Here is a 24,186-nt window from a genome sequence, read left to right as displayed (position 1 = left end):
CCTTGGAAAGGTTGGAGTTGGTAGGATACAGTTCATTAAAATGATTGAGAAGAGTATGGCTCCAACTTTGCATCCTAAAAAGAAAAGCATTTTTGACTCAAGAATTGAGACCTTAAGAATGAGAACATTCTATTTTGTTTTTATGTGCTCTTGTTGAGAATATCTCAAAAAAAAAAAAAAACTTCTCTGAAATAGACCAGAGTGTCTGAGCTGTAAGCTGTTTGTATAAAAAGGGTGTGTGAAAAGTCTAGCAGAGCTCAACTAAAATCTCTCCTATTTTTTTTCTGTATCTTAAAAGCAGAAATTTCAAATTGTTGTATCCTCAACACCACAGACGGACACACAGAGCTAAACTGGCCTATGAGATGTCACTCTTGATCGTAAAGACACACTTTTGGTAATTCAACAGGGGTTTAAAATGAGCGTCATACATTATGTGTACCCAGTTTAGCAATATTCTAAAACAGTGACCCTTTGATACAATTTGGATAACTTTTTACTGTAATCCGGTGCTGTATGTGATGTGCTGTTCTGCTTGCCAAGGTGTGTTACTTCTGTTATTAAAAGGCGATGGGGCTGAACACGGTGTAGGTGATGTGTGGAGGGCAAGGGAAAGGTTTCCGGCACAAGGGGGGGACCTGATCAACGCCGAGGCTGTGGGTGAATGCACCTGTCACAGGCTGGTCTCCCACGACAGGTAAGCCACAGCCTCGGCCAGATCCAGGACCCCAGAGCCCACTGAAGTGACAGCGATGGGACTGAGACAGAGTCGGGTTCTCAGCCTTGACTGTTAAAGCTCACAAGAGGAGCACCACTGACGTTCAGACGCTTCAACCAATTTTGGAAAAGTTCAATGAAGCGATGGTGACCGGAGAAGGAAAGTTAGGTGGCTACAGCTTAAAACGCGTGCATACTGGGAGGCTGGGGTTTTCTTTCTTCCTTCCTTCCTTCTTTCTTTTCTTTCTTCCTTCTTTCTTTCTTTCTTTCTTTCTTTCTTTCTTTCTTTCTTTCTTTCTTTCTTTCTTTCTTTCTTTCTTTCTTTCTTTCTTTCTTTCTTTCTTTCTTTCTTTCTTTCTTTCTTTCTTTCTTTCTTTCTTTCTTTCTTTCTTTCTTTCTTTTTCTTTCTTCCATCCAATGGTTCACACACATCTTCCATCCAGTGGTTCACGCCACAAGTGACCTCAAAAGCCAGAATTGAGCCAATCCGCAGCCAGGAGTCCGGAGCCGCATCCAGGTCTCCCACACAGGTGCAGGGTCCCAAAGCTTTGGACCGTCCTTGACTGCTTTCCCAGGCCACAAGCAGGGAGCTGGATGGAAAGCAGGGCCATTGGGATTAGAACCGGTGCCCATATGGGATCCCAGTGCACTAAAGGCGAGGACTATAGCCGGGAGGATACAGCGCCAGGCCTACTCCTTTTTTTTTTTTTTTTTGGTTTTCACCTACTTTATTGGCTGCTGGGCCCGCAGGCTGGCCGCTTGGCAGTCCATCTCCCCGCGGGATGGCGCCGGCCCTCCCTGACCTCCAGCGCCGTCCAGAAGTACACCACCACAGGACGGCGATGAGAGGCTCTGCCAAGGCGGGGTTTCTGGGGGACTAGAAGCACTACTGACTCACTGTCTTCTTGGGCAGCAGCACAGCCTGGATGTAGGGCATGACGCCGCCCTGGGCGATGGTCACTTTGCCCAGCAGCTTGTTGAGCCCCTCGTCCTTGTGGATGGCGAGCTGCAGGTGGCGAGGGATGAGGCGCGTCTTGCTGTCCAGTGCTGCATTGCCGCCAGCTCCGGGAGGTGAGCGGGAAAGAGTGGCGACCAGCGTCCTGATTTGCTCGGGACTGTCCTGCTGTTCTCACTGACACTGACATCCCACGGAGCCCCACAGACTCAGGAGAACTGAGACAATTGGTCACCCAGACTGAAAACACAAGTGTGTCAAAAAAAGTCATGTATCGGTTGACCTGTTCTCCCATTTCTTTCCCCCAAAATCATGCATCTAAAAATAGAAGAAATACCACAGTGGACTCACCTGTGAGCATTGGCTAATTCAATTGGTTTTATACACTCTAATTTATACTTTTGAAACAAACCTGATTACAAAAGGAAAATGTCATGTCAATTTTAGTTTAAATATTTAGTTCTAAATAATATTTTAAGATACAAGTTATGTAAATGCATACATTTACTACATCAAATATCAAATATAAAATGACTACAGAAAATGTGAAACTGTCAAAATTCTCATAGTTGAGGGAAAAAGCAATGCTGTGGCTTCTATTGGTCATAGATTTCGTCACACAAGCAGTACTTGCACAATAGCATGCAACTTGTTAACAGGACTTTAATTTTAATCTTATTGTGCTATAGGTTTCATTTTCATTGAATACATGTTTATGGCTTTGTAAAAGGATTTGAGATACAAACTTTAGAGATGTACAAAACTACGTGTGTGTAAATATTTAAATGTAATTATAAAAAATAAGTGCAAACTGTCGTGAATTTTTTGAAAGGAGTTTGGATATTTCATATCCTCCCTGCTCTCCTTATTTGGGCAGCCTGGCAACTTGATTTCAGATCTGGCCTCATTTAGTTTCCCAGAGTTTTAGACTCACATGCAGCTGTACTTCAGCATCCGTAATATTTACAGGACGGTCCAGTCGCTTCTCCCAGATGGCTCGAAGCACGGGCTGCATCACAATTCCTTATGACGTTATCTTCGGAGAATCTCAGTAGCTATTGGGATGTTACCAAGCACCAGACACACACGGAGATCCTATAGCCGTGAAACGATCAGGGTCTTCGTAGCGCCCAGGAGGACCAACATCCATTGGATGTGTTGCTTCAGCTCTGAACAAGAGGTTGCCAGGGTGCGCGCCTTCTTTTACAAGCTTCCCGAGAGATCCTGGAGAGACATTGCAGCCTAGGACAAGAGCCGACACAAGTGGAGGTGGAAGTAAGCTGGGAAGGGGCATTCCTCATGCCTACTGTGTACTGGGGGTACCAGTGCAGGGGTCACACCTGTGGAGGTGGAGGTAAGCTGGGAGGGGGCATTCCTCATGCCTACTGTGTACTGGGTCCTGGGGGTACCAGTGCAGGGGTCACACCTGTGGAGGTGGTGGAGGTAAGCTGGGAAGGGGCATTCCTCATGCCTACTGTGTACTGGGTCCTGGGGGTACCAGTGCAGGGGTCACACCTGTGGAGGTGGTGGAGGTAAGCTGGGAGGGGGCATTCCTCATGCCTACTGTGTACGGGAGTATCAGTGCAGGTGGATGAAAAGACAATAGATACTGTTACAGTGTTAAGTTTCTGGATTTTTAGATTATGGCAACACTTTTCTGGAATGAAAAGCTCTGTAAAATCGAATCAAGATGCTGCCTCTGGCTCACTCCCCGATGGCTTCAACAGCCAGAGCTGGGCTGGTCCAAAGCTGGGAGGCAAGAACTTCTTCCAGCTCTACCACGTCGATACAGGGTTTTGAAGGTCTGGGCCATCTTCCACTGTTTTTTGGACCATTAGCAGGGAGCTAGATCTGAAATGGAGCAACCGTGATTCGAAACACCACTCACGTGCAATGCCAGAACTGCATGGTACGTAATACCACCATTTTATACTTTCTTTTTTTTTTTTAAAGATTTATTTTTATTATTTTTTATTGGAAAGGCGGATATACAGAGAGGAGAGACAGAGAGGAAGATCTTCCGTCCAATGATTCGCTCCCCAAGTGACCACAACGGCCGATGCTATGCCGGTCCGAAGCCAGGAGCCTCTTCCGGGTCTCCCACGCGGGTGCAGGTTCCCAAAGCTTTGGGCCGTCCTCGACTGCTTTCCCGGGCCACAGGCAGGGAGCTGGAAGGGAAGCAGGGCTGCTGGGATAGAACCGGCGCCCATATGGGATCCCTGGTGTGCAAGGCGAGGACCTTAACCGCTGCGCCACCGTGCCGGGCCCCATTTTACTCTTTTAATAAGTTAGAGTACGTAGGATACTGCTCAACTTCTTTATCTGTGAGATTGGACATTTTAGGTATTGTGCCTTGTTTTTGGTTTTTTTGCTTTTTGACTGCTCGACACTATTTAAATAGCTATATGTTGGTCTCCTTCCAAACCTGGGATGATTTTAAGAAAAAAACATAAAAAAGAAACACAATTTTGGCAAGGGATTGTATAACCTGTTTATCAATTGAACGGCATGCTCAGATTTGTAGGTTGATGCGAAAACTGCCAATGCAAATGTAATTGGAAGTGGGAATATTGCATCGTAATATTCCATGAGGCCATAAACACGGCGTTGAATGCCGATGAGACTGAAGGACTCAGAGAGAAGGTGACGAATCCGAGGGCAGGAAGACAGCCCTCCGTGGAAATGGAGCGAGTCAGAGGTTCCATGTTGGACTTGGCATCCCCAGAGCAGTGAGGCATCCATTTCCGTGAAGTCACTGGGATCAGAACCAGGGCCTCTCAGGCCAGCACAGGGAGGGGGCGTGTGTGTCCCCACAGCGTGGTGGTCATCCCATCTTTGGAACCGCTCACATGGACTGTATGAAGCACCTGTTGGCTTACTCACTTCTGTGCTGCTTTTCGACATTGCAAGGGTTCCATAGCCTGTCAGAGAAATTGTGGGTTTCGTCTTCAGTAAATTCTTACAGGGATCTGCTTTCAGACTCTAAGGACTAATCATTGCATCAATTCTGTGCTTTCATAGTAGTCTCAAGAAATGACTTGAAGTATGTAAATCAAGGCTAATTTTCTAATCGCAAGCATCAATCAATGAATTGGAGAAGACAGGAGCCTGAACAAGAATACTAAATTGCCAATGTGCATTGTGTCGCTTTCTTTAGTAGCATTATGGCACGGCTTTTCTTTTAACTATAGTGTTAGAAATTTGTAATTTCAATCTTGTCAAGGAAGTGGATGGATTGAACTCTGTGATTAAAGCCAGGGCCCAAGTGGTTGTTTAATATTCGCCTGTATCACTGCCAAGTTACTAAGTTATATGTGTTCTGCAAGAAACCCAGTGTTGGGCCCAGCATGGTAGCCTGGTGGTTAAAGTCCTCACTTTGCATGCACCAGGATCCCATATGGGAATCCATTCATGTCCCAGTTGCTCCATGTCCCATCCTGCTCCCTGCCTGTGGCTCGGGAAAGTAGTCGAGGACGGCCCAAAGCCTTAGGACCCTGCACACGCATGGGAGACCCGGAAGAGGCTCCTGGCTTTGGGAGTGGGAGAGTTGAGTAGTTGTGACAGAAATTGTCTAGCCCATAAGATTTCCAATAATCGCTCTCTGGTCCTTTAGAGGTGAAGTTTGTCAGGCATTGCTACATCCTTCTTATCCCTTCATGGGCAGGTTGAAAATGTCTGAGTGTGGCTGCCGATTTTTCTGTTGCTCTCACTCCGTGTATTAGTCAGAGAGGGCTAGGCTGTGCTGCGGTGACAAAAATCTCCCAGATCTTAGCGTTCTGACATAGCCCAGTTATTTCTCAGGCATGTCCTGTCCACTGAGGACCTGCAGCACGGCTCAAGACAGTTTGCAGTGGAAACTGCCTCACTTTAAAGTTTCCATCATTTCACAACCTTCGGTCAAGTCTGCAGCTCTAGGGATCAGAGAGTGGCCTGAGGACTTTTTTCTGCCTCAGTCTAGGGGAGACGCCCTTCCCCTCACATGCGTTGGCCACGGTTGTATGAGCTAAGTCTTTCGCCAAAGACGCTGAGCAGCGTAGGGCAAATATTTGTGAGCACCACTAACGCCCAGATTGGAATGTCTGGATAGCACACTCGTGCTCTAAGATTTTGAAAATCCATGCAGACAAGTTTTCATGAAAAATGCATATAATGAATAAAATAACGCATGCATTTCAAATCTTTTGTGCCAAAATAAACTTATAATTTTAGGTGTCTGTGAACTCTTGAAATCTCCTTCTTACTATTGGCTCTGCTTTCTTCCATGTGAAGGGAACGGATTTCAGGAGTCCTACACATTATGCAGAAGAAGATATTGCTTGAAGATTTTCCCCCGTGTGTGTGTATTTTTTGTTTGTTTGTTTTGATGCATACAGAAAGTTTATTAAGGGCTCAGCATGATAGCCCAGTGGCTAAATCTTTCCCCTTCAAGCACCGGGGTTCCACATGGGTGCAAGTTTGTATCTTGGCTGCTCCGCTTTCCATCCAGCTCCCTGCTTACAGCCTGGGAAGACAGTAGAGGATGGCCCAGGGCCTTGGGCCCCTGCACCCATGTGGGAGGACCAGAGGAAGTTCCTGGTTGCGGGCTTCAGATTGGCTTAGTATTGATCATTGTGGTCGCTTGGGGAGTGAACCAACAGACGGAAGATTTTTCACTCTGTAACGCTTCTCTCTGTATATCTGCCTTTCCAATAAAGACAATAGATTTTAAAATAAGAAAGTCTATTAAAATCGAGCACCAGAATTCGGAAAAAATAGGAAAAAAAAAATCCAGCTGTTACTTCAGCTTCAGGGAAAGCAGAACTGAGATTTGACCCCTGTGTCCTCAGCTCTGCAGGGGGAGCTGGCGAGCAAAGAGGCAGTGTAGTTGCTGCAGGTGACGTTCTGAGCCTGTGGCCTCCCCACAGTTGCTTGTTCCCCCCCCGTGGTGGCAGGACTTTCTGTGGAGTGTTAGAATAGATTGCTCACGTTGCCACCTCCCTGTGTTGGGCACTGGCCAGCCTGCACGCACGATTCCCATTCCTGCCTCCTCCACCCTGGCGTCCTTTCTCTTGCCCTCTGTGTATCACAGCATGGTGGCCGGGAAGACCGAAGTGTGGTTGCTCTTCTAGAATTTCCCTAACTTTCCCTTTCCTCCTTCGCACTGTAGCCCGAGGGAACGCAGCGGGCGGCTCTGCGATCTCTGCCTTCGTTTAAATGGTTTGTTTTTGCATGGCCACTGAAGCCAATTATTTTTTTTTTTTCCAATCAGCTTGGTGACATCTTAGCTTGGAGGTTTATGTGAAACGTGCTGGCGGATGATTGATTGTTTCTAAACGTGCTGGTGCAGCCACTTGAAAAATTAGTGAGAGTCAGGCTTTTTATTTTGCTTTGAGAATGGTCAAACCAGTTTTCTTCAAAGTCTAATTATATACTCCGGGTTTTTTTTCTCCTAAAACCTCAAATGCACAGTGTAATTGTTTGAATCATTAAGCTATCGAAATATGCTTATCCAGTCAAAGTGTAAATAAAGCCTAGGAAAAATATCTGGAGAAAGAAGTAGAGCTGCTTGACGTAACTTCTTCTGCACTGTGATAACACACAGTTAGGCATTAGATCCGCAGGCGCATCCTGTTAATCCGTGCTTCCCCCAGGAGAGATTTTGAAATGTAAAGTCAAGTGGAGCTACTGAACGCAACGGAGCCTTTGACGTCGTGTGCCTTTATGGAGCAAGAGAAAATATTAAGCGAATCTGAGCTGAAGATGAAATTAGTTAAGCTGATGAATGTAATTACACATGCGAGGTCATATAGGTGTTGGAATCTACAGGATCCACCTTCTACCCACAGTTATGAAACTTGTCTGAAAACGTATACAATTGCACGTGTGGCATTGAGTTCTTACATCGTGATTCCTGTTTTCCTGTCGAAGAAATTGAGCCTTGATAGCATCAGGGACCTCCTGATTACCTGAAGTTTAAGTGACCTTGGAGGAGACTTTAGACTAAGACCTCAGGTGTATACAGCATGAACAGTGTTCAAAATGTCAAAGAAACATGAAACCACTCTAGTGTCAGCCGTTATTTAGCAAGTGGAGCCCTCAGTTCATAGAAACGCTTTGTTTAGTCCTTTGCGTGACGACAAACGTTCCTACTCAGGAATTACTGGGTACTGCCGCTTAGGGAAACCACTCACAGAAGATGCCTCCGTTACTCTGGACAACGGTCCCTGCTCACTGTAGCTATTCTGAGCATCAACATTTCACGGTGTGAGTTCAGGGTTGGCTTTTGGTTTGCTGTAGGCACTTCCATAAGACAAGTTTAAAATTTGCAACACTGAGGGCCTGGCGTGATAGTGTAGTGGTTAAAGTCCTTGCCTTTAAAGCACCAGGATCCCATATGGGCAACGGCTCTAATTGCGGCAGCACAGTTTACCATCCAGCTCCCTGCTTGTGGCCTGGGAAAGCAATCGAGGATGGCCCAAAGCTTTGGGACCCTGCACCCGTGTGGGAGACCCGGAGGATGTTCCTGGCTTCTGGCTTTGGATTGGCTCAGCTCCAGCCATTGCAGCCGCTTGGGGAGTGCATCATTGGATAGAAGATCTTCCTCTCTGTCTCTCCTTCTCTCTGTATAACTGCCTTTGCAATAAAAATAAATAAATATATTTTTTAAAAATCTGCAACAGTAAAATAATCCAATGATTTCCAAATTTAAAAAAGGTTTACTTAGAAAAATTAGCTTTTAAAAAATAAGTGTTTGTTATGTATTCCATTTCACCCTTAAGTCCTCTGTGTATGTGGGGAAAAAAAAGCCTAATTATAGTTGGAAAGTTCAAAAAGATGATTTACTAAAATTTTTATTAGTAGTTGAAATTTATTAAAATCTAGGATTAAACACCTCTAAATCCGCAGTTCTTATTACCGAACTGCGCTGGCAAATTTCCCCTTTTTGGGCTGGTGTGATAGCTCAACCAGCCCATCCTCTGCCTGCAGTGCCAGCATTTCATTTGGGAGTTGGTTTATGACGTGACTGCTTCCCTTTCTTTCCGGCTGCCTGCTTGTGGCCTGGGAAAGCAGCAGAAGATGGCCCAAAGCCTTGGGACCCAGCACCTGTGTGGGAGACCTGGAGGAAACTTCTGGCTCCTGACTTCAGATCAGCTCAGCTTCAGCTGTAGTGACCATTTGGGGAATGAACCAGAGGATGGAAGATTTTTCTCTCTGTGTCTCTTTATTTCTGTAAATCTTCCTTTCCAATAAAAATAAATGAATTTCAGCAATCTTTCCTTTTGATCTGGGCTGTCAGATAAGTCAGTATGCCAATTTATTTGTGCCAAGTGCATCTTCATGGCCTTCCTTTGTGCTCCTGAGAGCTTTTTTCTGATAGTTTGAATTTTGTAATTGATGTGACCTATACTTTAAATAGAATTTGTCTCAGTTCCACTGTGAAAGCTGATGTGATTTGATTAATTAGAGAGAGAGAGAGAGAGAGAGAGAAGCAAGGCTAGGGTGAACTCAACAGATAGATCACTGAGCTTGGGTCCTTGGGGTCCCACCTTGTCAATGGGCACAGCAGCTGCGCTTCTTGCTCTCCTAGGATGTTACTATACCTTTTTGTATCAGCTGGAGGTTGGGGTCCCTGTTTCCAGAGAGCTGCATCTCCCTGGAGCACGAGCATGCGCTTTGGAGGTGATGCCCTGATTAACTTGACAGTCTTTGTCCTAGGGTTGTGGTCTCTCCGGTTCCCCTTCAGGCCCTGCAGGCAGCCCTTCTTTGGTCCCGTGTTCTTATCATGAGAAAGACCCTTTGAAGTGCAGACAAAAAGGATATAAAGGATGAAAGCAATTCATTCTAATGTTCCTGATAGCTTTGACCAGTGGGATGTCGAGTGCTGTTATGAAACTTGTGATGTCTTGCTAATATGGACACTAATCATTAATTTGGGAAGGACAAAGCATTTATTGAAGATGTTGTAAGATGTGTGTAATGCATGATGTTTGATACGGTGTCTACTGCAGGAGATCTTGAGCACAATAAACAGCTCGGGTTCAGCAGAAGCATTTTATATCTTCCAAATGTAATCAATACTTCCTCCTTGGCAGCAAGCAAATCAAAATGGAATTGCACCTCCAATTAGGCAGCCTTCTGAAAGGCCTGCACAAGCAAAAGATCTCTTCCTGTTCCTGTTTTGTCCTCTCATTTTGAGGCTGGGGAAGGGAAAGGAGATGAGAGCCGAAAGCTTTGCCAAGACACTACAGATTGGGCTAAACCGAGTTCCTGCTACTGCTTGTTGTCAAAGCTGCCCGTGGTCCAAAAAAAGTACTCTTTGTCACACGCATTTGGACTTGCAAAATGTGTTACAAAGCCTGGGAAGAACTGGCTAGAAGTAGTTCCATCTTTTTGCTACAACAAAACTAAGTTCAAGTTGAAAGTATTTTCGAAAGCAAAACAGAAACAGTCCCAACAGTTGGATTTTGACCTATTCTCTGTCTCTCCCAAACTCCTCAGATCTTTTCCTGAAAGGAAAAAAAGAAAAAGCAATGGTTTCAGCTTACAAGCTATGAATACATGAACAGTCCACATGCTCACGGTTTGTTCAGGGAGAGAAGCAAGCAAGGAAAGAGACATGCTTAGTTGAACAAGGCTTGTGATAGATAACGATGGAAAAGATTGAGAAAAGATTTGGACTTTGGTTTCTGGAAGCGACTTTACCTGTTTTGAACTGAAGTTGTTAGCTATTCTGCGCTGCGCATCCATGCCGCCAACAGCAAAGGGTGGGCTGGTCAAGGCTGTAACATTCTTGAGTCATTTCTGAAGGAGTATTGTAGACAACACGTGACAATCGGTTAACGGTGGGATGAGCGGATCTAGTCTTCTCAGCTGACTTCCTGCTTTCTGCATCAACAGGCTACACAAGACACTGTTCTTCTCCCACCACTAAACACCTTCTGTAGAGAAAAAGATGGTTGTTTCCAGTGAGTTTTTCCATGCACACATCGTTCTGGTTCCCATTTCTGTGTTCATTCTGCCCATTGATGTTTTCTGTTTATCAAGTCTGCGTTGGGTCCTGACCACATCAAGACTTGCCACTGTCTCTGAGTGAATCTGTGGATGGGAAATGCTGACCGTACAGTACCTGGAGGCCCTCCTGCACGAGTCATCGCAGCTGAGACGATCATGCTCTCAGTTTCCCCTCCTTTTGTTCTTTACCATTCCTAATGAAAAAGCATCCCTAAGGCTCTGAGGCACCTGCTCTTCACCTCCTTGCTTGGGTTGCTGCTCCATGGTTGGACTCCATTCCACATCTGGCCTCACCATGGGGGCAGGTGCTCCAGCCATGGGTTTCTTCCGATCACCAGGCACGGACCCCAGCCTCCTGACCACTGTGGCCATGGAGGGACATGGGCTGTACTCGTCAGATGGGCTCCCTTCAAGTCCCTTGCTACCGAGCCTTTAGGTCAGGATAGGACCAAAAATCTTAATGTTTTGAAAGTGTCCAGGTAATTCTTCGGCAACCAGAAATGCAGATGGGTCTTCTTTGGAATAATTTGGATGTCTTTGCCAAGAACTAAATATGTGACTGGGCCTAAATTTCTCCCCCAACCCTCCTTCAGCATCAGTTGCCTGAAGGGAGCTATTAAGATGAAAGAGGTAAAGTTGGCTGGGAACTAGTCCAGGTGCAGCCAACTGATACCCAATCAAGAAGCTCCTGTATGGAAAACTCCCCCTCTGAGTCACAGAATATGTTATTTTGAAACACTGCTTTAAAAAATGTTTTCTAGGGGAGAATGCTGACAGTAACACACTCAGCCATGCGTGTAGTTCTGTCATATTCAAACTTTTTGATCCTGGGACACATGCTTTTTTTAAAAAAAATTATTTATTTTTATTGGAAAGGCAGATATACAAAGAGGAGGAGAGACAGAGAGGAAGATCTTCTGTCTGATGGTTCACTCCCCAAGCGGCCGCAATGGCTGGAGCTGAGCCAATCCAAAGCCAGAAGCTAGGAGCTCTTCCAGGTCTCCCATGCAGGTGCAGAGTCCCAAGGCTTTGGACCATCCTCTGCTGCATTCTCAGGGCACAAGCAGGGAGCTGGATAGGAAGTAGAGCACCTGGGACTTGGACTAGTTTCCACATGGGAAACCAGCTAGCACTTGGAGAATTAGCCAGCTGAGCCATTGTGATGGCCCTTAAAATTTAAGAAAAAAATTTTTTTAAATTTATTTTTGATGATATTTATATAGTTGATCAGGGTGGAAAGGATCAAGGGTTAGGAAAAAGTGAGCGCGATCATTGTTTCCATTTTTCTTTTTATTCTTCCTGTATCTGGGGGAAGGGGCAGCATAAGGGGAAAAGCCATACCCAGCTTCCCAACCACCCAGTACCAATGATGGGGAAGAGCCACCCGATATCAACTCAGGGTCCCGGACTTGGCACATGCTCTGAGGGTTCTGCCCAAGTGGTTTCTCTAATTTTGAAATGCTATCAATCTCGTTGATCCAAGTTTGCGGAACCCCTTCCAATGTTCATTGGCTGACATATTGAACTTAGGGTCTCCACTCACTCATATATTTGTTGTCTTGTTTGACTGGGGTAGTTGATCAATTTGTTCTGTCCTCCTTCCTCTGCTATGGTACCAGATATCCTCTGCAGGCCTCAATGGGCTGCTATATCATCTGGCTCAGCAGTCCACTGCTCCATCGTTTTCATTTAGAAGGCCCAGCTCTGACATGTGAACTCTGTGGTAGATCATAAATCCTGGATGCTCACATCCAGGCCCCTGTATGCGCCCACCTGTGCTATTGCAGACCCTGCAAGCCCACGCACCAAGTCTTCACAGTTGTATCCCTGGGTGGACAGTGAGCTTCTCCCACTACCACTGGTGCCCTGAACTGCCCAACCAGGGCCCCACAGGGCCCCCGACCCCTGGGACTAATGGACCCGGCACCCAACATACAGGCGGGCCCAAAAATCGGGGCCAGGCAATCTGGGACCTGTTGCCGCCCCGCCCCCGCCCCTGGGGCTCATGGAACTAGCACCCATCATTCCTGCAGGTTCAAGGACCCAGGCCAGGACACCTGGACCCATCAGACCCCCACCCCCACCCCAAGGGTTAACGAACTGAGTACTCACAGCCCAAGTGCCTGGGCCAGGTGACCCGGGCCCTGTCAGACCCCTACCCCAGGACTCATGATCTTGGCATTCACTGTGTAGACAGACCCAGGGACCTATGCCATGAGACCCAGGCTCCACTGAACTCATGGACCTGGCATCCACCAGGCCAGCAGGCTCAAAGACCTGGGCCATTCAATCTGGACCCCACTGGACACTCATCCCTGGGGCTCATGGACCTGGCACCCCCTATGCCAGACTGGCATGGCTTATCTCACCTCAGCATCCCTAATGTGAACTGGCTGGTGTTGTGGCCTGATCTGGCCCATCCTGAAACCCATCCTGGTTCTCAGATCTGCCAGTGGATGTTATGAACTGGCCCAGCCTAGCCCATGCCTAGACCTGACCCACATGTGTGCCAGTGGGGATTGTAACTTGGCCTGGTCTGGGCTGCTCCTTGCCTTGGTTTTGTGCTCACTTGCAAGGACGGCATCCTACAAAGGAGTTCCCCAAGCTCCTCCATCAGGTCTCCTCCCAGTGGCAGGTCTCATGCATACCAGGGGGGTCTTCCTCTGAGGTTGACTTAATCCACATCTTACCCTGGCAGGAACAGTGGCCTTGCTCTACTGGCGCACACCCATTCTGGTTCTTATTGTTGGATGTTGCAGTGCAGGCACACCTGGTCCCAGCACAGCTCTCACTTGTTTCAACGGGAGCTGAGACCTAGTCCAGCCCTTTCTATACCTACCAGGGCTCTCACGAGCACCAGTGGGTGCTGGAGTCTAGCCCAGTCTGGCATACCCCAGATTCAATCCACACTCATGCTGAGGGAGACAGCAGCCACGTTCAGCTCAGACTGCTGCCTCTACTCCGGCTCTTGCCCTCACCAGTGGGAACCCCAACCCAGCCTGGGTGTCCCCTTTAAGCTCCCCCAATCAGGCCTGTTCCCAGCCTCAGATTTTGCACGTGCCAGGAGAGAGTGCAGTTCCAAGGTGGGTGAGAATCACTGGTGAGTCCTGTGGCCTAGCCCTGCCAAGGATGCCCCCAGCGCTAGCTTTACTGTGCGCTAGTGGGTACTGTTTGGGGATAGCCGATGCTAACCATTCCAGCTCGGGTCTCTCATGGTGCTTTGCTCAGAACCGTAAAGTTCCTCTCGTCCCTCCCTTCAAACCACTCTGTCTGGACCCTCTTACTTCCAAGTCCTTCCTCACCTGGGTGTGAGCCCTCGGGTCCCCGCATGCACCCACTCCCAAATGCCCAGAGCAAGCTGCCGGCCCAGCCTCGCCATGCTTGTATGCTAAGAAGGACTGGGAGTTCTACCCAAGCCCCTCCTCCAAATGTTTTTACAAGCCTTTTTTTTTTTTAATGTCTGGTTTAAAGGAGGAGAGCTGATTCTTACATCTCTTTCTGTGGTCAGCTGGTTAAACTTGTTGTGCTATCACAGGTCTTGTGGTTTTCTGGCGAATATCGCATTATTGTTGTGGCAAAAAGCTGACATTTACGAAGGTGAAAAGGTCGCTGAGAACCATTGTAGAAATCACCTTGCCTCCCCAGGCTGTTTCCTGGTTTTCAGATACTATTTTTTTTTTTAAGATTTATTTTTATTATTTTCTCATCGGAAAGGCAGATATACAGAGGAGAGACAGAAAGGAAGATCTTCCGTCCAATGATTCACTCCCCAAGTGAGCGCAACGGTCGATGCTATGCCGATCCGAAGCCAAGAGCCTCTTCCGGGTCTCCCACGCGGGTGCAGGGTCCCAAAGCTTTGGGCCGTCCTCGGCTGCTTTCCCGGGCCACAGGCAGGGAGTTGGATGGGAAGCGGGGCTGCTGGGATAGAACCGGCGCCCATATGGGATCATGGGCGTGCAAGATGAGGACCTTAACCACTTGCGCCACCGCGCCGGGCCCTTCAGATACTATTTTAACCATAGATAGAGAGTGTGATAGTTTTCTTCACGAGCAGTTTATCCATACTAGTACTTAATCCTATTTTTCTGAGTCATCTACAAAGAAGCATCTCACGGAAGCTGCAGAAGAGGTCTGCCTTGCAAGTGTTGTGTGTTGAATAATCCTCATGAATTCAGTTTAATCTCAAGTTTATCTTTAAGGAGTGGCATTATTTGGAAAAGCCTGCACTTTTTTTTTTTTTTGGCACAAAATAAGGAATCTAGAAATTGGTACAAATAATGGAGGGGCGCGTGATACATTCAACTCCGGGCACCTGGTCCACTTTGGAAATGGCACTTTGGATAAACTACCAGAATGGGTTTTCACGGCACGCTGGAAGGATTTCGTTGTCAAATAAATGTCATATGTGGATAAACACGCCTTGCAGGATACACTGAAAATTAAGAATAAATTGCCACCAAAGCTTGTCACTGACCTTCTAACAAATACAAAGACTGTATAAAATCTGATTGTGTGAGTGTTGCGGGGACACGATGCACAATTCATGGAGTGATGACCCCTGATTACAACAGTTCTACTAAATCTGAAGTTTTGTTTTAGTCAGATTACTTCAGGCTTGGCAGAATGTCAATGAGAACTTATTGATTCTGTCTTGGTGACTAGCTTGCGCCTTCTATCCTCGTGTCTGTAACTCTGTTGTAGTTACCTTTCCAATTCTAAAAAAGCCTCTTTGTCAAACGTGACATTCACTCTGCTGGTTTAACGGGAACAGCAACAGAAACACATTCGGAACAGGTGTGTTTCATCGCAGAGCACAGAGCTGGGGCCTTGTATGTTCATGGCCACTTCTCATCACCATGAATGAGGAGTCCACTCCGATTGTGCACCGCCAAGTATCCAGGCACTTGGAGTCCAGTGGTGATTCTCTGTTTGAACATCCGCCTTTTTCTGATGTCTCTGTGAGCACATAAAACAGATTCACTCGCTTGTAGACAGGATTGAATCAGAATTTGTATATTCTAATCTGTTAAATGATAACTAAGAGATTTTCATTATATTTCAACCTTATCGTTATTTTTAAAAAGGATTTATTTCATTTATTTTTTTTATTAGAAAGTCAGAAATACAGAGGAGAGACAGAGAGGAAGATCTTCCGTCTGTTTATTCACTCCCCAAGTGACCACAATGGCCGGAGCTGCTCCGATAGGAAGCCAGGAGCCCAGAGCCTCTTCTAGGTCTCCCACGCGGGTGCAGGGTCCCAAAGCTTTGGGCTGTCGTTGACTGCTTTCCCAGGCCACAAGCAGGGAGCTGGATGGGAAGTAGGGCTGCCTGGACAGAGACCAGAGCCCGTGTGAGATCCAGTGTGTATAAGGTCAGGACTTCAGCCATGAGGCTACTATGCCAGGCCCAAACTTTTGGTCATTTTAAATATTTTTACTGTTAATGGCCAGATTTCTCCATTCTGATTTTAAATTTTAAGGTCAACAAATTTTCTTTGATTAAAAATTATCTATCTAGATATAAATCCATTCAAGTATTATACAGACCCAGTCATTCCCTTAGCAGAAGTATCCAATGTCATATAATTTCCATAATATATGTGATTTCAAAATTTTATGGATTTCTACAGGGGGAAAAAGCTCATGGAAAATGGAATTAGAAGATGGGTTTTAGTGCAAAAAATCTAAATCCAAGCATTGCTTTTTCATAATCTGCATATTTACTAAACTTTCTTTTTAAGATTTATTTATTTATTGGAAAGTCAGAGAGGAGGAGAGACAGAGAGGAAGATCTTCCATCCGATGATTCAGTGCCGATGATTCAACGGCCGATGCTATGCCAATCCAAAGCCAGGATCCAGGAACTTCTTCCGGGTATCCCACATGGGTGCAGGGTCCCAAGGCTTTGGGCCGTCCTCGACTGCTTTCCCAGGCCACAAGCAGGGAGCGTTCTGCCACAGGACTTCTGTCCATGTCTTTCTATTTCCGGAAAAGTCTCCCTCGACTGGACCCGGCAATGGGACAAAGAGCAAACTAAGTTCTGCCACAAGATTCTCCCTTCAGTGTGGGCCGTATTGGATTGCCTATCTGTGCGACTTATTGCCTAGAACGAGGCCAGCGCCACTGTAGTTCACTCGCAAATGCCTGGAAAGGACGAAGTGGCTGAAGTTCCGGGTTCCTACGCTGCAGGGGGTTTTGTATATCTGATGATAGATTCCTGAAGAAACAGAAAAGGATGGCAACGATTTTTGTGAGATGTGGAAGTGGTTTTTTTTTCATTTCAAGCTACCATGGTGCAGAATAAGCATTGTAAACCAATGAGCCTCCTTAAATTCCAACATGCCATGAATTTGCATAGTTGCAAATTAGACGCAGCATCACGTGGTGCTATATAGAAACCTCAGCACAGGTGCAATGCTTAGAGCCTGCCCTTTGAGCTAACTGCACGAGAACTCTCTGCAATTATTTTATCAGCCCAGATACAGGGAACGGACCCTTCTCGGCTAGATGAGTGTAGGTGGTGGGTCAGAGAGGAAATCCCAAATGATATAAAGAAGAGAGAATCTAAGTGACAGCAGAAAACGAGGCTGTGGAGAGACCCAGCTGGCGGCTTCGTCACTCCCAGCTAACAACTTTGCCAATAACATTGGAAACCATTTGTTTTTATAATTTTTATTGATTGTTATTTCAGGGACAGATTCACGCACTTACTGTGTAGGAGGGGGGTCGGGGAGAGTGGGAGCTGCTATCAGGGTTCACTCCCCCAATGCCTGCAACAGTCAGGGCTGGTCCAGGCTGGAGCCAGGAGCCAGAAGCTCCATCCTCATCTCCCTCACGGAAATGACCCAAGTGCTTGACTCAGGTGGGGCTGCCCCCCAGGCTTTGCGTGACCCCAGGCACACCTAGGATACATGAGTACCATTTTGATTTTTTTTTTAAAGATTTATTTATTTGTTTGTTTGCAAGGCAAAGTGACAGAGAAAGAAGAATCTCCCATCTGTTAATCCATATGGTATATTCCTATTAACCTCTGTATAACATTCCATGATAGGAATATACTAAAATGTTTTATATGTCTAATTGCAGTATCCATTCCAACCTCTAGTATTTAGAAGTACTAAAAGAAGCTATTTGAGTTTGACAGAAATGGCTGTGGCACAATTCTCTCTTCTGGCTCAGGGGCTGAGTGTTCTCGTGTGTGTGTGTGTGTGTGTGTGTGTGTGTGTGTGTGTGTGTGTGTGTTAGGAACAATGAGGCCAAGACCCCCGACATGACTTTCATGTCTCCAGCTTGACTTGGCTTTATCACATCACCCTTATAGGAACTGTTTTAATAGAAGTTCCTCCTAGTCGAGGATCCTCTTATACGTAGAATGGCTGAAGGTTAACATCCTACCAGCCAGATGCCCGGGAGCAAGGTCAGGGTGTTGAACTCTTCCTTCTTGCTTCTTCAAACTCTCCACCCATTCAAAAAGACTGTGAAACAAGCACTTGCATAAATGAAAAGCAGGCTTGCATGTTTCCAGAGAGATGCACATTTTCTCTTCCCACTAAATATAACGTTCGGTGTTCAAATGTGGGATACGGCATTCTTCTTATGACCGATTATGGCAACAACCTATCTCTGTGGGTACAAACAGGTACCTGCCAGTCAGATTTCTGCGTATCTCCAAAAGAAGCAAACCTGTTCTCTCCCATCGCTGCCTTCAGCCAATTGCACGCGTGAGCCCGTTTGCGAAGCTTTGTTTACGACAACTCATGTGTCCGGGGTTATCTAGAGTGGAGTGGGAAGGTATGGAAAGTCAAATGATCCCAATTAAGAATTTGGAAGAGTGGCCCCAAACCACAAGTGGCTACTAATAACAGCCCAGTCAACTTGGACTAGATCCAAAAAAAAGAACGAACAGACTGCCTACAGAGTGAGTGATACACGGATTTGGATGATTTGGCATCAAAATAAACTTAACCTTTAATTATATTTTTAGGAACTTTCTAATGTACTTCATATCCTTAACAAAAATTTAAGGAAGTGTTTGTATTCACGCTAATCTGTAGTTAGTCATCTTGGTATCAGACGACAAGCTCCCAAGCTCTAAACAGCTCATGATTCCAGCAGCAGCTGCATATTCAATTGCAAGAAAAAGAACCTGAACTTTAGATGTGCACACAGTCAGGCTGTTATTGTGGCAGAGTGTATTAAACCACCATTTGCAATCCTGATGTCCCACATCCCAGCGCTGGTTCCAACTCCACCTGCTCCACTTCTAATCTATCTCCCCGCTCATGCATCTGGGAAAACAGCTAGAGATGGCACAGGGAATTGGGCTCCTGCCACCAACAGGATGGAGTTCCGTTTTCCTGGCTTGGCCTCGCCCAGTGCTGGCTGTTGCTGTCATTTGGATGGGTTTAACCAGTGGACTGAAGTAAACTCTCTCCCTCTAGGGCCTCAACCTCTTCTCTCCTTTATCACCCTGTCTTCCAAGCGATTCATTAGTGCTTAAAGATGGTCGCATGGGAGGGATACTTCAATATTGTCTGCACAAGAAATCAGCAAAAAAGAAAAAAATAGGAACCTTAAAATAATATAAATAACTACTGGAAGGTTCTTCACTTTTTTTTTTCAAAACAGAAAGCCAGATTTAAAGATTTAGCAGCACCGTTTCTTATTAAATATTCACAGAAATAGTTAAGCATTTGGCTTAGTGGTTAAACTGCTGGCTAAAGTAAACCTTGTCCTGCATGGGAGCACCTGGACCCAATTCCTGCTAACACAGTTATGACTCAAGTGTTTGGCCTCCTGCCACGTGTGTGGGAGAGCGGCGTTGGGATGCGACTCCCAGGTTTGCCATTGTCCCCACCCCCCGCCCTGGCCGATGAACCATCACAGGTCCATGTGGGGAGAAAACCAGTGACTGTGAGCCACTGGCCCTCTTGTTTCTTAAATATATTTTTAAATATGAGTCAATTAAACTCATAAAAATATTTTAAGAATGAGAAGCCCTAGCAATGCTTCGTGATAATTATTAGTCTACACAATGAAGGGCAAGATGAAGTAATCATAGCAGACACGGAGTACTCCTTGCCAGCCTTGCTACTATTTTTGCACACATGCACGTGTGCACACAGAGTCACCATTACTGTATGCTGGTACATACTTCCACAAACACACGGCCCAGTACCATCACTACCAGCATCCTCGCATACTTTCTCACACACACACATATCCTCGCACCCTTTTGCTACTTTAAATACATGAAAGGAGTTTTTCAGGAGAGAAGTCTTGTTTGAGATGACAGGATTGCATGGTCCCATAGAACAGCATCTGATGGCGGCGGCTCGTGCCATCAGGTGCAATGGCACTGATCACATGGTGAGCCAGGAAGGAGAGAACGAAAAACTGAAATACTCAAACTTTTAAGAGAACCAGTGTCCATGGACATACCCAAATAGAACAGAAGCTTCTCCCAGATGCCCCATCAGATGCCAGCATCAGAGCAAGTCTCCACCCTCGACCGTGACCATGAAGACAAGAGTGTCAACAACTTGGTGTGAGTTTGTGATACAAATCCCACTGAACCCAATAATACACCCCAGTGTAGTACTTCAAATAGATTAAAGATAGATACAAACAGATGCTTACACAAATTATGATTGCAAAAGCCTGGGCGATCCAGAATGGTGCACTAGTTTATTCAGTTTAACTTGGTGGACCTATTAATTTCACTTTTTCAAACTTTTTTCCCCAAACTGCTAAGTAGATGCCATTTCTTGATAGTTTGTCCTTATTTCTGACAATATGCTTCTGTATTCTTCTCTACCCCCAATGCCTTTATTATTCCTCTTAAATTCTCTTTATTTTCACTTTTATTTTCTATCACATTACTTTGTTTAGCAGTATTAGAATGAAACTTAACGGTTTTCGTAGTCAGACTCCTCCTCTGCCGTTAAAATGGCCAATCTTGCAGTCAAGTTCAGTGGTACTTTCATTTCATATTAATACCCACGGGATTACATTCAAAATGAAAAACAACAAAATATCTGTAACAGACTCTTCACGCATGATATTTAAAATACAGTGCATCTTAGCCATAGATTTTTTCATAGGTAGTAGCAATGCAATTTGACACACTCCCAGTAGCTCATTTTTTGGAATTTGTTAGACTCATAATGTTGTGTCACAGTCAGAAACAGGTTAAAAAATACATGCATTCATAGGCACTGATGAAGGTAATTCAAAAACTGATGGAAAATAAAACTAAACGGTCAATTTATTTTGGTTAAAAAAAACCCCTGACATTTATTTTTTTTATTAGGTGTTTTCATTAAATATTTAAGCAAATCTTCCATAAACATGGATATTGATATTTCTAAAGTTGAAATATGTATAGTTTTCAAGTCAATCTTCCATGGACTTTTTGAAGCACTGTCACATATCTGCTGGCTACAATTAAAATAATATGTTTTTACTAAAAGCATTCAAAGGAAATATGAGTATTCTTTGTATTTTCAGACTTTAAAAACGTAGAGAACAAAAGATACCAAGGCTACCCATATAATGAATAGATAATATGCTCTTTCTAAAATAGTTTCATCTGAAAAGCTTGTACATTTTTTAAAAAAGATTTTATTTATTTTTTATTGGAAAGGCGATATACAGAGAGGAGAGACAGAGAGGAAGATCTTCCGTCTGATGGTTCATACCCAAGTGGCTGCAACGGCTGGTACTGAGTCAATCCGAAGCCAGGAGCCTCCTCCAGGTATCCCATGCGGGTCCCAAAGCTTTGGGCCATCCTCGACTGCTTTCCCAGGCCACAGGCAGGGAGCTGGATGGGAAGCGGGGCTGCTGGGATAGAACCGGTGCCCATATGGGATCCCGGGCATGCAAGGCGAGGACCTTAACCGCTACGCTGTCACGCCGGGTCCGCTTGTACAGTTTTATAAACATTATTAAAAATCTGATTTTATGTGGAATTGGAGAGCTAAAAGTCCTAACCCCCAGGAGAGGGAAAAGAGGTGAGAAAAAAAAAATGAAGAAACAGAACTAGGAAAGCAGTCAGTTGTGTCATTTGAGGCACTGCCACAAAACCCAACGGAAAGCAAAGAAATAAACAGAGAAGGTTTTAGGAAAGATGCCAACATCTTGAAAGAGTTGAGTTGGCTTGATGCTGACGAAACTTACAGCAGGGGTCCCTTATTTGCAGCGGTGGGTATGTTGGTAATCTCAGTGTAGAGTTTCAGATTGCATAACTATGTCTAAAATCGTCAAGACTCTGGTAATTGAATGTAACTTCTAGCATTGGAATAAGCCTGTGTATTTGTACTGAATACCGCGTTCTTAATTACGGCTTACTTAGAGTACCCTTTAAATACGGTCATTGTCAATTGCAGATAAGCATTCCTTTGATGCACCATATTGATGCCCTTGATAGGTACGCAGGGATTGGGGCCTCCCTGAAGTGTGGTTCCTAACAAGCCCCAGGCGGTCCTCCCAAAGCAGCACGCATCTTCAAACACAACACACTCTCCTAGGAGTGGGAGAGCCCTGCATTTCTATAAGTGCTAAGTTGCATTCTAAAGAAGGGACAATGCATAAGAAATCAGAGCAGAGAAGGGTAGCCATCTGACACAGCAGTTAGGGAATCATTTGGGATGCTGGCATCTGATACTGGATTGCTGAGTTGGAGCCTGGTTCTAGTTCCAAAGGCAGTTTCTTGCTCAGGAGTGCGCCCTGGGAGGCAGCGAGTGACGGCTCAAGTTCTCAGCTTCCTGTGACCTCCTTGGTGGCAGGGATGGCTCCTGATTTCGACCCAACCCAACCCCGGCTCTTGTGGGCGTTTAGAGAGTGAACCAGTGGTTGGAAAAAAAAAAATCTGTCTCTTACTCTGCCTTTTAAATAAAAGAAAACATTTTAAAAAGAAAATGGAGGAGCTCTGTAATAAGGCACTAGAGGTATTAAGAATAAACTGCCTGCGGAATGTTCTCTATTCGTCTGCAAGTGCACGATGTCACTACTCCCCTGCTGTCTACGTGGGTGATCCATCACGACAAGGACAACTGGCACTCCGGCATACTTGCTAAGTCACAGACACCTCCTATGTTCAGATGAGAAGGTAGAGCACGACAGAGTTTAAATAATTGGCTCTATGTCGAGCAGGTTCAAGGCCAGGAGGGCACAGAGCCATTTCACTATGGACTGACTTTCACATCATCACTTTGGGAGGCTCCTGGAAGGCCAACCTGGGTTCAGACAATATCTGCTACAATGTTTCCGCCCACTCTGCTATTCCCATTGATGCTGCAGGAAGGCATTTGGTGAAGAAAGAAGAAATCTTTCTTGGGGCAGCATTAGTTCTCAAGTGTTTAGGCACTTGCTTCAAGAGATCGCCCCCAAAGCCTGCCTCGAAGCAAGAGTTTGTGACCCCTTCTACAAGTCTTTCTTTACAAATGTTCTTTCCAAAGCAACAGCCGCAGCAACAGCAGGTGAGGCTCTCCGCATCCAAAGTCCAAGAACATGCCCCAGCATTGCAGAGGCACTAAAGGTCACCTGCAATTATTCCTAATTTTAATTTTTACTTGAAAAGAGATAGTGAAGAGAACGTCAGAACGTGTGTGAAGAGGGAGAAAGAAAGCTTTTGCACAATGATTCCCTTCTCAGATAGATGCAACAGCTGGGGCTGGGCCAGGCAGCATCTAGGTGACAAGAATTCCTTCTGTGTCCGCGTGCATGGCACAGACTCAAGTTCTGGAACCCTACTGTCTGCTCAGGGTGCTTTTCAGGAAGCTGGGCTCAGAAGTGGAGGGAGGACTCAAACCAGGAACCATGATGTGGAATGTGTTCCTCTCAAGTAGAGTCTTAACTGTTGAACTCAATATCTACTCCCCTTAAAGGCTGTTTGTTCAATGAATTTGGAAGATAGAGTCTCTCTCTCTCTCTCTCTCTCTCTCTCTCTCTCTCTCTCTCTCACACACACACACACACACACACCCCTTCATTGATTGTATACTCTCACGTTTCCCATGCCGAGACCCGGCTGAAGGCAGCAGCTCAATGCAAGTCTCCCAAAGGGATGGTAGGATTTACTTTCTTCAGTCATTGGCCACCATGAGCAGGGAGTTGGAATCAGGAGTCTTTGATAGGAATTGAACCCTGGTATTCAGATGTCTTACTTCATGGCGTAACAGGCTTAAAATGCCCACTCCTTCTTAAAAACAATCACACACATCCCTAGGTGTGTCTAAGTGATCTGACTCAGTTATTTAGGTGATAGAAAATTCTTGATTCATGATGACTTGGCTTGATTACGGTGGGCAGGAATGGTCTAATCGTAAATCATTTGCAATCTAGCCTCATGCGACACCCTGCCAGATGTCCCCTTGTTGTTGGTCCCCTCAGAGGGGACACTGCCTGCATCCTCTGGGTCACCAGCCTTGTGGAATTGTCTGAAGAACCAACCTCTCTGTAGATTCATTACTGTTTTCGGAAAGCAGGTCTCAGACCTGTTCTGTGATTAGGTAGTTCTCTGGT

Source organism: Ochotona curzoniae, unplaced genomic scaffold (assembly GCF_017591425.1).
Source record: "Ochotona curzoniae isolate NIBS_2020 unplaced genomic scaffold, NIBS_Ocur_1.0 contig_4064, whole genome shotgun sequence".
Lineage (NCBI taxonomy): Eukaryota > Metazoa > Chordata > Mammalia > Lagomorpha > Ochotonidae > Ochotona > Ochotona curzoniae.
Note: the sequence above shows the minus strand (reverse complement) of the source record.